This window comes from Perca flavescens, chromosome 6 (genome assembly GCF_004354835.1).
Source record: "Perca flavescens isolate YP-PL-M2 chromosome 6, PFLA_1.0, whole genome shotgun sequence".
Taxonomy (NCBI): Eukaryota; Metazoa; Chordata; class Actinopteri; order Perciformes; family Percidae; genus Perca; species Perca flavescens.
The window spans coordinates 28,996,708-29,012,550 of record NC_041336.1 but is presented as its reverse complement, the minus strand read 5'-3'; the positions used below and the strand labels follow the sequence as shown (position 1 = coordinate 29,012,550).

General features: G+C 40.9%; 1 long non-coding RNA gene across 1 annotated transcript in view; it reads right to left on the bottom strand.

Annotated features, from left to right (window-relative positions):
* Positions 1 to 15,843, bottom strand: part of LOC114556510 (uncharacterized) — a 43,242-nt gene that overhangs the window by 6,392 nt on the left and 21,007 nt on the right. The window contains exon 2 of the long non-coding RNA XR_003692697.1: positions 365 to 555. This is a non-coding gene — a long non-coding RNA (uncharacterized LOC114556510). The remainder of the gene's footprint in view (positions 1 to 364; positions 556 to 15,843) is intronic.

Here is a 15,843-nt window from a genome sequence, read left to right as displayed (position 1 = left end):
TGTGTGTGTGGATGGAGCAGAGGATAAGGGGAAGAAAACTACAGAGGAGATGACATTAACTTCAGTCTCGATGAGCAATAATGCCATAATGGGGCCGTCAATCCATCAAGCGCTAACTGATTAACACAGGTGAAGAGGATAGTGTGTGTTCTCCGTGTTTGTCCGAGCACATGTTTACACCGAAGGATTGACACACAAACAGTCCAGCTAAGAAGCTGCTCAAAGTGAGCCAAAGTGACCGTTGCTTGACCCCCCAGGCTCAGTGTACATAAGCAACCTGACCTGACTCTCACCCCAACACCCCTACACTCCCACACACAGACACACACACACACACACACCAGTGTTTATTGGCTCTACTGACCTCATGGTCACCCTCTCATAGTCCAGCTGGCCTCTCTTTTACTCCATGACCCCTGGATCACCCCAGACAGCACCCTGAGACACAGGGGGTGGCCGGGATTTTAGGTGAAAGGCTACGGTCATCTTCCTCTCAGTGGGGGTCAACAATCCATTTCCCAACGCAGGACAGCTCATGAACCATTAGATGTAAAACTTAAAAAAAAAAAAAAAAAAAAAAAAAAAAGAAAAGTCCATTTACTCATTTTTAGTTACTTTTTTTTTGCAGGATTCCATTAAATGTAACCGATTGGATCCATGAAGTGCATTGTGACAAACACAATTTGAATAGATTTAACTTAAACACAATATATTAAATCATATCTAGTTTAACTTCACAGTTGCCCATTGAAAAATGTAACCACTACATTATCCCGCAAGGATATGTATTATTATATTACAGCAAAATGCACCTTTAAAGTCGTCTATTTTTAAATTGAATAGAATCTTACTTTTCCCAAATACTTATACAATTAGTCTAAATAAGAAGTAAAATGCATAACATATTTTCAAGTAATTATATTTATCTGCATCAGGAATAAAAATGTCATGTTGAAGTTATCAGAGCCTCTTAGAAATTAATTCCGTAAAGTGATGCACAACAAGAGTACATAATTCACCATTGTAACAGACAAAATCTAATTGTGTCTGCCAGTCCAGTACAACATGTTACATAGAGTACAGGAATCCAGAGAAACATTATGGTGGGGAAAAGGTAGAATTCTGTGCACAATATGCAATAGCTCCATCATATTTGAAATGCAAACCGGCTCCTTTGGTGAGAGACTAGTGGGAGTTGGAGGTGCACTGCAATGGCTTCTGGGAGTAGAAAACAAACAGCGCTGTCAAAACAAATGCTTTAATGCCCGGGGTAGGCTGTCCTGCACTCTGCAGTTAGCAAGACTGGTCCATAGCAGCCGACTTAATGGGCTAATATGGATGGGATAATTTTTTTTTTCCTGGTGCTTTTGTAAGCTGAACTTTACATCAAAGACCCATGATTAATTACTGATAAGGGGTTAATAAAACATTAATGCTTTTTGTAATTAACCACGACTCTGAAATACAGTGCACCCCCACGTTGCCACCGCCTCTTCTCTCCTCACTCACCCCCAGCTATGTCTTGTCTTCATCTTTTTATGTCACATTCTGCTGCATCGTGCCATCTTGCAGTTTTCGCTTTTCCTTTTTTTTTTTTTTTTCTGAGGTTGAAGTGAAATCATTAAAATAGAGTATAGGATGGGCCAGAAGGGAACAAACAGCCCCAGATTTGTTTATTCTGCTCCAGAGGAGGATGGGGTGGTGGGTTTTTAATTAAGGGCTTTTGAATATTAATTTGGAAGGGTGATGGAGGCTCCAACAAGGTCAAGATTAAAAAAAAATAAAAATAAAAAACACAAGAGCTTCATCACACTGACTTTTACAAGAACTGAGCCTCCAGAAAACAAAACACTCTCATTAATTGTCTCGCGCAGGCCAGTGAGAGGGTTCAGACAATAAGTAACGTTGCATCATCAAAATGGGAAGTCTCGCTGTTCTCTTCTACCTGAGTCAAGCACACGAAACAGAACTTCAGTATTGAAATACAAACGCTTGAGAGGTGAGGCGTTGTGCGTTTGGCCTCAGACTTTATCATCATGGTTTTGCTGAGTGAATGTCTGAAATATGCACTGCAACATAATCACACAAACATCGAGTCATATCATTTTGATTTGTGGGGCTGGTGCAATCCACCTTACTCGGCCTTGTTTTCACGGGCATCAAAACTATGGCTTTTTCCCTTTCCATTATTGTGTTATATATCTTTTTTTGTGCATGTAATAGGTTTACAAAGTGAAAAAATCTCAAAGTCCACCCCAAAGGGACTTACCATCTCCAACAAACTGCTCCAAATAGCTCTGTTGTAGTCCAGACTTTACTTCCGTGAAAAACGTGCGTCACTTTGTAACACACGTTATAATGCTCGCCTAGCTGCTAGCGTGGCACTCCCTCATACTCTGCTTTTGACTGGCTAGTAGTCCTTACCTAGGTACTGCCATAGACTGTATATTATTAGTGGACAGCCCATCCGGTTTCGCAAAGTGCTGCAAATGCAGAAGTGCCTTAAACCTGCATTCTATCTGAATTCCAGCAGGGGGCGACACGTGCGGTTGCAAAAGGAGGTCGGTTTCTGTAGAAGTCTATGAGAAAGTGACCCACTTCTCACTTGATTTATTACCTCAGTAAACCTCTTCATAATGAGTTTATGGTCTCAATCGCTAGTTTTAAGTCTTCTGCAACACAGAATGATGTTAATTTTTTGAATTATGGTCTCGTTGATTTTAAAATCGGCGATAAAGCAGAGGGTGTTTTAGGGCGTGGCTATGATGTGATTGACAGTGCGCGGCCTGTCAATCATGACAAGAGGTTTAGCAAAGCTTATCCAAGGCACGTCAACTTCATTTTGGAGTTTGACCAGCTTTCTTCGTAGTGACTGTGACACTTTGGTCGCCTAATAATATCTTGTTCAGCGTTCGGTTGGACGACAAGACACTCAAAGGAGTCGGCAGTTCAGTTTTTCTGGTAAGTAACGTTAATTTTTTTTTTTTAAATACTGTTTTTCGTTAGCATCCCAATTAATATCAGTTTGCTAGCTAGATTGCACCTTGCTAACCAAGCTAGCGGGCTAACATTATGCAGACCGTATAAACGGATTCAAATATATATTTAACGTTACAGTCGTATACGGTAGGTATGCATAACGGTCTCGCCGGTGATCTATTTTTAACCATATGTGGTGTTATTGCTAATCGATGCGCATGCCTCCCTAACCCGCAAGCTAACACTACCATTACATGTAACGGTAGCTAATGTTAGCTTAAAATCAAAGCCTGATATAGCTAATGCTATGGTGCAAAGTCATATTAAACCCTATATTCGCACGGGATTAGAATACTTTTGGGACTGCGTGTGATTTAGAAATTACCCCCTCACATCTGAGTTTCGTGTGGTGCATTCGCACAGGACAAGCAGAGGCTGCTTTTACTTGAATATACTGAAATATATGTTCCTGCCCGAGAGTTGGGCAACATTACCCGGAGGTGCCCGAAGGACAGGCACATGATATCATCCCCGCCGCCGCGGCACCCACACAGCATCACCGTCACCCTCACCCTCTGACAAAGCTGCGGGGGGAACGCGTAGACTCAGAGACGGAGGTCTCTGGGCGGGGCAGTGGGCCAGAATATGCGTTGATGATGTTACACTGATGTCTTTCTTCCACTTACTGTAGTTGTGTCTGCTAATCTATCTGAAGACCTTCTGTCAGCACATTAGTTTGTTTTAAGATGAGTTACAAACATGTTACAATCTATATTTACAAGTGCTGTTTATTACCAAAATGTACATATCATTAAAAGTGTTGCGTACAATACACATTGTCTAAGATAAATTTGACATGTAGGAGTATGTTTACTTAATATTGCGTGTCCTCAACTGAAGCATAGATTCATGTACAAGCGCATATATTAATATAATTCATTGTGATCTACCATGCCTTAACTACATGTTTGTCTATTACAAACATTTGCCTGTCCTTATCCTTTCTCTTGTGCCTCAGCTGCCATTGGAACCTGACTCCTGCTACCGCTTCACTCCTGCCATCCACCGGAGCAGACAGCCACCACCACTGGACCCCACCACTAGCCGGCCTACTATCTTCCTCTGACGGACCCGCTCCTTCCCAGAAAGCACCGACCCGTTCTCCATCCTGGAAACTTTGACGTGCGTTTCCCCCCTCAGAAACCTGGACTCGATACTTTAAATAAAACCTGTTAATTCACACTCCTGGCTCTGTGTTCTGTCTGCATTTGGGTTCTGTTCATCATTAAAACCTAAAAGTTAGCACTTTAGAAATATGTATTAGGCATATAATTGAGATATTTTATGTATAGGATTAAACTGTTAGAATTAGATATTGACATTGCATGTCCTTGTATGGTTTTTAGTTTTCATACTTTAAAAATGTCAGTGCAGTAAATATAAGGTACATTGATTTAATTATTACATTGAATAAGTTTTTTATTTTTTCTTTGCAATTTGTGATCATACTTTTGTTATAATGAATTTACATTAACCCTACACAGATTAAACAGCACCTTATGCATTTTCAATTACCCACTAAACACTTAACTACGTATTTCAAATATATTCAAATAAAATTTAATCTAAAAGGATTTTGGTGAAGTGTTTTCATGGTGATTAAAATTGACAAGTACATAAAGACACACAAGAAAAGCACAAACTACATTTTGCTGATCCTTTGTCAACTTTCAAGTAAGTATGGTAACATTTAAGAAATTATTTATGTTGATTAAAGCCCAAATAGACACTATTAATCAATTACAAATTCTATCAAATTACAAATGTCTTGTATGACTACAATACTGTATGTTCCTATAGTTACTTCAGAAAAACAACAAATGTAGCTTTAGAAAGACCTTTATTTCACATTGAAATGGGCATTAACTTCAAAAACTACATAAACAACAAACACTGGCAATATTTTTAACATTATGTTTAAAGTGATGAATTAAATAATGTAGTTCACCTTTTACAATCCAGTGTAAATTCCACACATAAATCACTGCTGTGGGTCAAGGTAAAGGCAAACTTCACTGTCACAAGTGAATTCTGCATAATAAAAAGAGGTAGTTGAATCACTAGTGCCACATTGTTAATTACAGTAGAAGTGGTTGACATTACAAACCACAATATAACAAAGTTTAAAGCACTTGTGCAGCACTGTTCAGTCAAGTCCAAATGCCTGGGTAAAGAAATAAAAGCTGCCTTTACAATTACAGTGAGCATAGTGTGACAGTCTGTTGGTTGTCTGTAATGCACAGTGGAAAAAGAAAAGTAACTATTACTTAATTCTGAGGAATTGGGTTGGGTGCACATGCCATCGTGGCTCTCCACACTCCTATTTCTGAAAGAAAGAAAAAGAGTCATCAATTTCCATTTGAGCCCCTCATAGTTAAATATATATGCACACTAGCATGTAACTGTACTTCATTAATTATCTAGGAGAATACAGATGAATTAACAACAGTGTATTGTTCTTTAGTGTAACTTTAAGTCAGTTAAATGATCTTATTTCTGCAAACGTTAGCTCTTAAAAGCATGTAAAGGCTAAATGCGCCAACCATAGACTGATGATACTTGCTAACAGTAGCAAGACTTTATCGGTGGTTTATGGTTATTACAGTTAGCCAGATATTCTAAGAAACTTGGTTAAACATTTGCTAGTAGTTAGCGTTAGATAATGATAAGCATTGACAATCACCGTTTTGCATTTCACTGACACTACGTTTAAATTAGGAAAACATAGCTAAACTTCAATTTGCAGAAAATTAACGTTAGCATGTTTTACCATAAGTGGCTAGCTAACGTTACAGACAATTTACATGGTAACATCAGATACATTTACTTTACAATGTGACTCCTCTTATATGACTATGGGACAAAGATATATTTTAAACCTAGCAAAGCTAAATCTTACCTTGAATTATGTATGCTAGCTTTCAGCAGAAGTTGCATCCAGATTGTCAGTGAACGTGTGTAACGTAAGGAAGGGTGTAAGCAGCGTTGCTATCTCAAAAAAAAGAAAAAATACAGTCAAATACCGCCCAACTGTCTACGGCTCCTCCCTCACTCCTTCTCGTCTAAAAACGTCCCATCCGCAACCACGATGGCTGCGCCCATAAACGCAAACTCGACGACTCATATCAGCTCTCTACAAACCAATGGGTGACGTCACACATGCTCTGTCAATTAATATTAACAGTCTATGGGTACTGCGCATGTGCGACTCCCAACAAAGTTGGTACAGAAGTGAGATGCCTCTCTGTAGCTAAAACGGAGAGCTCAACACACAGGGTGAAAAGAGGAGCTGCAGCAATGTGCAGTATAACAAAAAGATGGTGTCTTTTGAAAATTAAACCATGTAAACCTATTCTGATATAACCTCTAAATACAATTATGAACCTGAAATTGATAACGTGAGCACTTTAAATGACTCCAAATGTTGATACTAAAGACACTGTAGTAAGTGTAGCTTAAATTTAGCTGAGAAAAGGTTACTGGGAGCCGGCTACAGAGCACTGTCGGGCGTTTCAGAGGCCGTTGCTTGTTGAGTTTAGCCATCAAAAGGTGACTTTTAGCTGGGTGCAGGGCACCGTGAGCTGTCGGTCCTTTCAGGGGCCATGGCAGTTGAGTTTAGCCAACAAAAAGTGAGCGTCATGCGGCGACCACAGTTAAGTTTAGGCGCCAAAACGACAAGTTAATAGGGGCGGGAATTTCCTGAAGCCCCACAATGCGATATTATAACGATACTTATGTCACGATACAATATTATTGTGTTTTTAAACATATTGCGATATTCTGCGATATATTGCAATTTATTACCTTTTGTCCAACTTCAAATTATGTCACCAGAGGAGAACTTTATCAACATCCGTTTTATCTTTAAAAAACTTGTTGGTTCATCTCACAATTTTATTTGTCAAGCAGACAAACAGACCAAATTCTAATGTGAAATTGATATAACAAAAGATGGATATTTGGCATCTGTGTACAGTATTGCCACAGAGAATATCCCGATACTATACTGTATCAAACCAGGAAGTCGAACATTGTGGCTATAGACTACGGAATTGATCACATTCCCTGACTTTTCCAGTGCATATTAGACTTAACCAAATTCCATGTTCTTCTATGTCTTCCATTTCTAACAAAATTCCAACAGTGCGAATTGCATTTTGCTCACAGAAATGTGAGGAGGACCATAAGGTCCCAAGATGGGATTGGTCTCTACCAACACACTGCCCAATACACCCTGACAACTCAAAACAAAACACACACACACACACACACACACACACACACACACACACACGCACACACAAAGTAAAAAGGTCGCCACGTAGCTCTCAAACACACACATCCACCTATACACAGTGGATGAGACAGCGGGAATGTGTGGTTAATATTTAACAAAGAGGAACAGAAATAGATGGGCTTGTGTGTTCAGAGCTGAATAGCTTTCAGCAGAGTGGCCTCTGTGGTGCATGAAACATTTAACACACTCCAAACAGTAAATCATAGGAAATAGAAAAGTAAAGTTTACATCGAGATAGACTTGTAAAAGAGCTTCCACTGGACTGGATGAGGCATGTATGTGGCCCTCCCTTTTTTTTTTTCCTGGTCCAACACTTGATTAAAAAGGTGCTACCCAAATGGATCTCACAGCAATCAAAAACTGTATGTATATGTCACAAACAGATTATTTATAGCATATTATGACATTATCTAAAATTACCGACGGTTGGTAGGGTTAGGAAAACATGCTTTGATGATAAATAATACGCGCTTTTTACTTGTAAGCAGGAAAAAGACAGAGTTACTGCACATTATAGATTAAGGCAATCACCAACCCTAATTCAAAGTCCTCATATTACCAGGTTTACTGTATGCAAGGATCACATTCCCTTAAAATGAAAAGCCATCTGGTGTGTGAGTTTGTGAGCGTGTGTTGTTTTTGCTTTTCTCTGCTTTTTGGAGCCTGCACATGTGCTACCTGTGTGTATGATAAATCTGTTCTCCCTCATAATCTATGTGATTCAAAATGTGATATATGTGAGCGTGAACTTTGAATTATGACCCATACAGCGGATCGTAAATCTCTCCTCCCAAACTCTTTCTGAGTATACACTCTTACACTCTTTGGTTTGGTCCACTCATAAATCTCTCCAAACTGGAGCGGAGGTACACTCTCTTTCCAACGCTCTCTCTCTCTCACACAGAAGTTGGAGACTTCAGATTAGACAAAACAAGAGTGAGTACACATGTGAAAGCAACAGAGAGAAATAGAAATGGTAGACTTGGAAAAGAGCAAATTTAGACCAACTAACTTTGAATTATTAGGAACCTCTGCAATAGATATATCAAGAAACATTTGGATTTATTCAATTCTGGAAAAGCTATCAGTTTGTAGATGACAGGCAATCAAAAAGACATTTAGTATTCCCCGTTTTCAACACATTGGAATGGTTTGTCAAATAAATAAATCACCAAAACTTACAAGTAACCAAAAGCAACGCAGACTACGGCATTTCTTTCATAACTTGCTCACATAAAACATGAAGAACGGATTTGCACTTGAGCACACTGTGAACAGTGACAGTTGTTTTGGCCAGAATCTCCCACAGCTTCCACGCTGACCACTGGCTCACGGACTGAAGCCTTGAGGCGGTTTTCCAGACGGTGTTTTCTCTCTCTGCCTCCTTTGTGTAGCAGCCAAAGTAGATTTCAGGATAATCACAGCATCAGCAGCCGCAACCGGAGTGGTGAGAGGACAAAAGAGTCGTCGGCTATTGTTACCCCGGCTCTCAATAATTTGCAAGTTAGCATGAGGTGTGATATCACAAACAAACGCCCTCAAACAAAGAAAATAAATAAATATTGCCATCTCGCCATCCTTCTGTCACCTGTGAAAAGAAGCACCTGTGATGCTCAAGAGCCGGTGCATGGTGGTGGCGTGGCGATTGCACAGTGAAAATTCATATAGGCTGCTTCTACCATAAGTAGAAACCTATACCGTACACAGTCAGTGGGTGCCAGAGTAGTGGGTTGGGTCACCCATGTCTGGTCCTTTGGTGACAAAGGTAATATGTTCAAAACTAAGAGTGTCTAAGATGTTTTGCAGTGCACTGTCCATGACAGCCTTACTCGGATAAGGAGTGCCATTGCTGTAGACGTAGATTTGATCTTATAGCTCTTGTCATCAACATTAAATTAAAAAATGCCAGATCATTTTGAAGCCACTCAGTGGTACAAATAAGCAATGGTGAAAGAGGTATTAGATCTTTTACTACGTCTGTGGTGCGTAGTTTCTGTAGTTTCTAAGTAATGACAACAACTCTGTCGCGCAGCCACATGATGCAAGCCTTCGGTGATCTCGCACCACCCCCACGCAGTAACCAGTAGCGTTTAACCAATCAAATTGAGAAGGACACCGAGGATTAAAAAAAACTAAAAAACGTGGACTCCTTAGAAGAGGTAATTATCTGGTAATGTTTATGTCCTCTTCGTCTCCAAAGCTGCAGAACGCTGCTGTTCTTTCTCAGCAGTGAGGAAAAACGCATCGCTCCTGCTTCTGTAAGGGAATGTCGCCGGACTACACCGTTTTGTTAACATAGCCATACTGAGAAATCCAGAGAGAGTTGTGTGGAGCCGATAGCCTTAAATTAGCTTTGTAGCAACTCATCTGGCAATGGCTTGAATTTAACGGACGTTCGTTAATATAAAATAGTCGCTCACTATAGCTTCAAGTAAAAGTAGCAATACAAGGATATAAACAAAACTCCATTACAAGTAAAAGTGTTGCATCCAAAATACGTAAGTGTGTGCTTAAAGTACCAAGAGTAAAATAATTTGTCAAACTGATGGCATCAGTTATATTGTTATGTATTATATTATTAGATAAGGAAAGGTCTAACGTGTGGGAATTTCTCATAAATCACAATCAACTCTCTCGCGTCATGCAGTTCAAAGTACGTATTACAGCTACGGTAGCCTTCACGCAATTTTTTCTCTTGCTCTTTTCAATAACCTTTTTCTTTTTCTGGGCGAAGAAGAAGACTCTTGTTCCTGAAATTTGGATTTTGAATACGTGTGGTCCTCCATGTTACCTTCTTCAAACTTGCCGGGGCCGGGAAACGACGACACCCATTAGCAGCATTAGCAGCACCTGTGAGTTTATCATGTGACAGCGAAAACGCAAAAGGCGGAGCAGTACGTCCTGTATGTCCCTTACCGGCTAACAAATTTCAAGATGGCGCATGAATATGGAGCGGCTACCCCAGTTCATGCGAATGCAAATGTTAAATTTCAAGCCAAAAAGGAATACTTGGAATTGATGGTGGTGGTAAATATTCATGAAAAAGGACAAGTTTGTGAACAGGCAACATCGATTTTGATAATGAACAACTACACACGTTACACACTGGACCTTTAAGGGAGCATTTTACTGTTGCAGTAAGTTGAGCAAGAGCCATGATATATTACGGGACTACTTTTGGGTAGTTTATATTCACCAATGTGTCTTATGTCATATAGGTCTTATATTTTATTATACTAAAGTCTATATCTGTAAAGTAACCAATAGCTATAGCTGTCAAATAAATTTAGTTGAGTATAGAGTAGGCCTATTATATATAAAAATTTATTGAATTAGAAGTTATTAGAAGTAGTGTATAAAGTAACATACAATGAAAACCGTAGTAGTAGTAGTACTCAAGTACCTCAAAATTGTAGTTCGGTAAAGTACGTGTACTACACAAAATGTACTTGATTACATTTGGATTCGTGTTTCGACTAATACATATAGGTAGGTGACTTGCAATGCTTACATTAACCAAATAAAAATCTCGTCAAGTAATCAGTGATACCATTTCTCCACTTTGTCTGCAGAAATTAAGTCCTGTTGATTTTTTTTAATACCAGATGCAGCTTGCATTTAGTGAACGGATGCACCTGATATGCTTCATTATGATTGTCATTTCCACTTCTGCTCCTACTGGTGCCGCTGCAGCCGTTATGCTGCCGGTTAACGGCGCTATATGGAGTAATTAGCCCCGAGTGTGACGCGGTGGGTTTACGGGACGCGGCATCGTCGCCTCCATTACGGCTGACATTCATCGCTCATCAGTCCACTCACAGATGATGATGATCAACATACGGAGCATCATCGCCGCTAATGAGATGCGCTTTGCTGATGAAAGCCATTCGTCGAAATTGAAGCGTAAAAAATAGAGAAAGAGAGATGGGGTGGGGGGGGAGACACACATACACAGGAAGGCACATTCGGACAGCACTCATCTTTCAATCTAATGGTGTTAACTAAGATTCATTAACCACCAGCCATCTTTGTCCTGCAGGAATCTTGGAAGAGTGTTTATGTGTTTGTCAGCTCTCTGTTTCTCTTCCACATACTCTCTGTCTGCCTTGTGTGGCATGTGGTCATACTGTGTGTACTGGGTTTGTATGAGTGGCCATGGGAATCAGTACCATATTAATCGGTTTCAAAAGGGAAGGTTCACTTCATGCCATTTATCCATAGTAGAAACAAATTCACAAATGACTTGCTCCTGGAAATGTGGCCATGTGTTTGTATGTCGTTGTGGGTGTGTGTGGGTGTTGTCTGTGCAGACGGGGTGCTCATCATCTCCTGGAAGGATTGATATGAACATTCTGTCACTCACGGGCAGCACAGATGGCTAATTTCCGGAAAAGAGCAGATTTGAGCCAGGTTTTAAAGGGGGAAAAAAAAATAGAAATGGCACTTTTTCAAAGTCGTGTGTGTGTGTGTGTGTGTGTGTGTGTGTGTGTGTGTGTGTGTGTGTGTCTGCCTATAATGTAGCGGGGGTTCAGTCAGGCTTGACCACTGACAGATAAAAGCTTTGTGTTGTTGAGCTGCCAGCCCAACATGGCTGCCTGTCAGAGTGTGAGTGAGCAGTGTGTGTGTGCGTTTGAGTGAGCGGTGTGTGTGCGCATGTGAGTGTGAGTGAGTGTGTGCGTGTGTGTGTGCATGCGCGCGTGCAGTAAAACCTCCAATGTGATCTGAGCTGTGGAGCTCTTCCAAAGTGCTAACATTTAGACAAACAAACCCTGCTCCACATCCATCGAAGGGAAAAAAAAAAAAAAAAAAAAGAGAGAAAGAAATCCAGATAACGTCACTTCAATACCCATTTAACACTCGCTCCTCTCGCCACCAAACATTGGCTAAGGCTTTTTGGAAGGACGAGGGAGAGGTTGTGACAGGATTATAGCGCCGTTTACTGTAAATAACCAATTTAATGACCACTGCCAAGCTTTAGGCTACAGGCCAGAGGCTCAGAGAGAGACACAGAAATACAAATGTGAGTCATCTGGTTGAGTCCCCATAAGGCAAATTTAGCAGAGGTACTTTCGAGCCACGCTCATGTGATGCCATGAAATAAAAAACTAAATAAAAGTAAGGCATTTAAATGAAGGGAAGTTTCACTTAAGTCAAAAGTTGAGTGTTTTAGCTGGAATGTGTGTGATCTGTTGATGCCATAACCTCAGAAGAGACAAGCGAAGGACTTCGGAAAATATACTGTAGTTAGGGTGTGTGTGTGTGTGTGTGTGTGTGTGTGTGTGTGTGTGTGTGTGTGTGTGTGTGTGTGTGTGTGTGTGTGTGTGAGACAACACACACATTTATTTTTGGATGTGCACAGGCCTGTGCAAAGATGCTTATTTTAAAACATATATACGCGTCATACATGTTACTGTGTCTGCATAAGAATGTGTGTGTGTGTGTGTGTGTGTGTGTGTGTGTGTGTGTGTGTGTGTGTGTGGGGACGACACACATTTATTTTTGGATGTGCACAGGCCTGTGCAAAGATGCTTATTTTAAACAGATATTTACACATCATACATGTTACTGTGTCTGCATAAGAATGTGTGTGTGTGTGTGTGTGTGTGTGTGTGTGTGTGTGTGTGTGTGTGTGTGTGTGTGTGTGTCCTGCCGTGCATAAGCGCATATCTGTGTGTTGGTCTGTGCTAAGCGGATGAGGGACCCGGTGAGCAACTTCTTGTCCTTGCCCTTGTCAACATGGCGCCGTCCGTTATCCCTCACCTAGCAGACAAAGACACTTCTTACAGGAGGGACCATCAGTTGCCTTTGCAACTCTGCAGATTCACTCCATAAATCCTAATTATACCCCTCCCATAGTCCCCCCCCTCCTTTTCCCGCTCCACAAATAAATGGTCAGAAAGTGTAAAACATCTGCTGAGTGGATCATCTCAGTGGCTGCGAAGGTAAATCATCCTCGTCTGTTTCTATTATGAAGGCAAGAGAGTCCAGGGACTTCAACTCTGCTGAATGTGAAGCATCACTTCGCTGACTTGTTCCACCACGTCACTTAACTCTGCAGCCACTGAAGCCGTGAATTGTTGTCTGTTACTATTTCTAGTTTTTGACCACTTAAAAGTGGTGTTCATAAAAGGTATTAGAGGCACATTACAAGAGCAATGCAACACTCAGGGTATGATATAATGAGCACAATGTTGCAAAAAAAAAAACAAAAAAAACATGGTTTCATGTTTTATGGAGCTTATAAATGTAATGGATTTCTCTGGTGGCTAGTAATTACGCCTAAGACTTTTCAATGCTTCTATATTTATATTATAATAGACTACATCACATTTGAATTCAATTAAAAAGGTGTTAGGATTCATTCAAATCAATCGCTTAACGAGAGCAATTTCAACAACAAGCAAAATGTTTTTAAAAATTAATTTAAAAAAATGTATTAATAATATAAAATGGTGTGTCTTGTGCATGGGTCTGGTACATTTGTGTTTACAAGGCAGCATTCTTCATCTTTGATGGGGCATTGCTACGCTTCTTCTCGCGTGACTACAACCAACTGTCGATCAACAGAATAACATGAAACCAACGGCAGGATGTGCACCACCCTGCCTAAAGGAATATTTAGTAGTGATATTTGCCTAAGTAAATGGGCCCGGTATAGCAGAACACCCATTTACGCAGCCTTTTTTAGTCGCCCGTCTGACGGAAGAGACACGCTTAAATTTGGTTAAAACAGTCTACACAGCTTGTGTTGTACCTGTGCTTTATGCTTGTAATTGTGAAACAAAGTATATTTGAAGTGTATTGTAGTGTATTTTCTTCAGTTTCATGCACTGAGTGGGCGGTGAGCGCTGCCAAAACGAGGGTGACATCACAGCAGTACTGTGCTTCCTGTGTAGAAACGGACGGTCGGATGACCGAAGCTGTGCTGCTGTTGGTGTAACATTCTTTACATGTGAGACTGAACATGTATGTTCTTATCTCCACCGAGGAATAGGTTGTTCTCTTCAATAAGCCACTTATCTATGAATGGGGTCTAGTAGGCAGGGGCGAACTGGGACAAAAATTAGGCCCCGTCAATTCCGTCCCTTACCGACCAAATTTCAGACAGGGACGCTATTTGCTTTATAATCAGGCAAAAATCAGGCTCACATGAGATTATGGCACCAGCAGCATGAGGCGCACTTACAGGCTTTGATAATGAAATAATACACACAATGGAGCAATTCATAAAACCTTCAAATAAACTATCTTAGAATAAAATGGAAATGCTTGCATATTATAAAACATATTATTACATACTTAAAGCTACGTTATGTAAGAATTACTCCCATCTAGCGTTGAGATCATATATCGCAATCAAACTCTCTCTCGCCACGCAGTATTGCAGCTACGGTAGCCTTCATGCTTCAAAAAGCGAAGGTGTACAAAAGGCCGTCTATCAGCCGTCATTGTTGGAGTTCATACGTTCTCTTAATACATCCAGGAGTTCATGTCTGAGAGTGGCGGGGACACCACGAGCGGGCACGCGACGTGGCATAAGAGACGTCTGTAAATCAGTGCATAAGTTATTTTCGAGCGTCATCCCCCCGCAAAATTGACTCGTTTCACTATCAGAATTTGATCCGTCTGGTCCGATAACATTTACAAAGTCTATAAGAGCCACACGACTAAATCATTTCATCACCATTCAAGTTGGAGTAGCCGGATCGGCCAGCAGAGCGCACCTGCTCTATGGACCCCGTAATGCGAAAGCAGCGCCGATCATCTGGGTAATTTTATCAAGGAAGTTTTTGGGGCTTCCTGTGCTACTGAGCAACTCTCATAGGAATGAACGTAGCTCCGCCTCATCCAGGTTTTTTTTAAACAACCATGGTGCAAACAGAGATGAAGCTTTTTGACTTCCTGACGACACCAGATGGTGGGGGGGGCGGCGGGGAGTGAAAGGCTGCTGGGAAAATATTTCCACAACATGTTTGTCCTCCTCCATCAACTCCAAAAATCCATTGGAGGGAACAAGAAAGAATGGGGTTCTAGAAAGAAATGTGGATTTAAATTGAAAGCGCTGGCACAAGCAATACCACTGGCATGAGAAAGAGGCCATTCACCTTATTCAAAAATACTAAATGTAAAGACCTTTAAACTTCTGCAACTACAGTCATTTATTTGTGTTAAATATTAAACAAGTGTACTCACCCGGCCCTGTTGCTATTGACAGTGCATCGTTGTTTACTTGTGTAAAAAACCAGATGGCCTTAACATATTTGATGTTGGGGGAGGGGGTGGGTGGCAGCGGATTCATGCTAGTTTAGTTTTGTGTGTGTTTCTTGTGCAGGCGTCTGGTATTTTATTTGCCCTCGTCCTTTTCTGCCTGTCTCTTCTCCCCTTCTCCCTCTCTCTCGGCTCTCCTCAGCCTGCAGCCGGCCTCGCTGCAGACAGGAGGTCAGGCCATGCCACTCCGCTCTGCCTGCTATGAGCGCTGGGTCACCGAGCCAGATAACACCACCAAC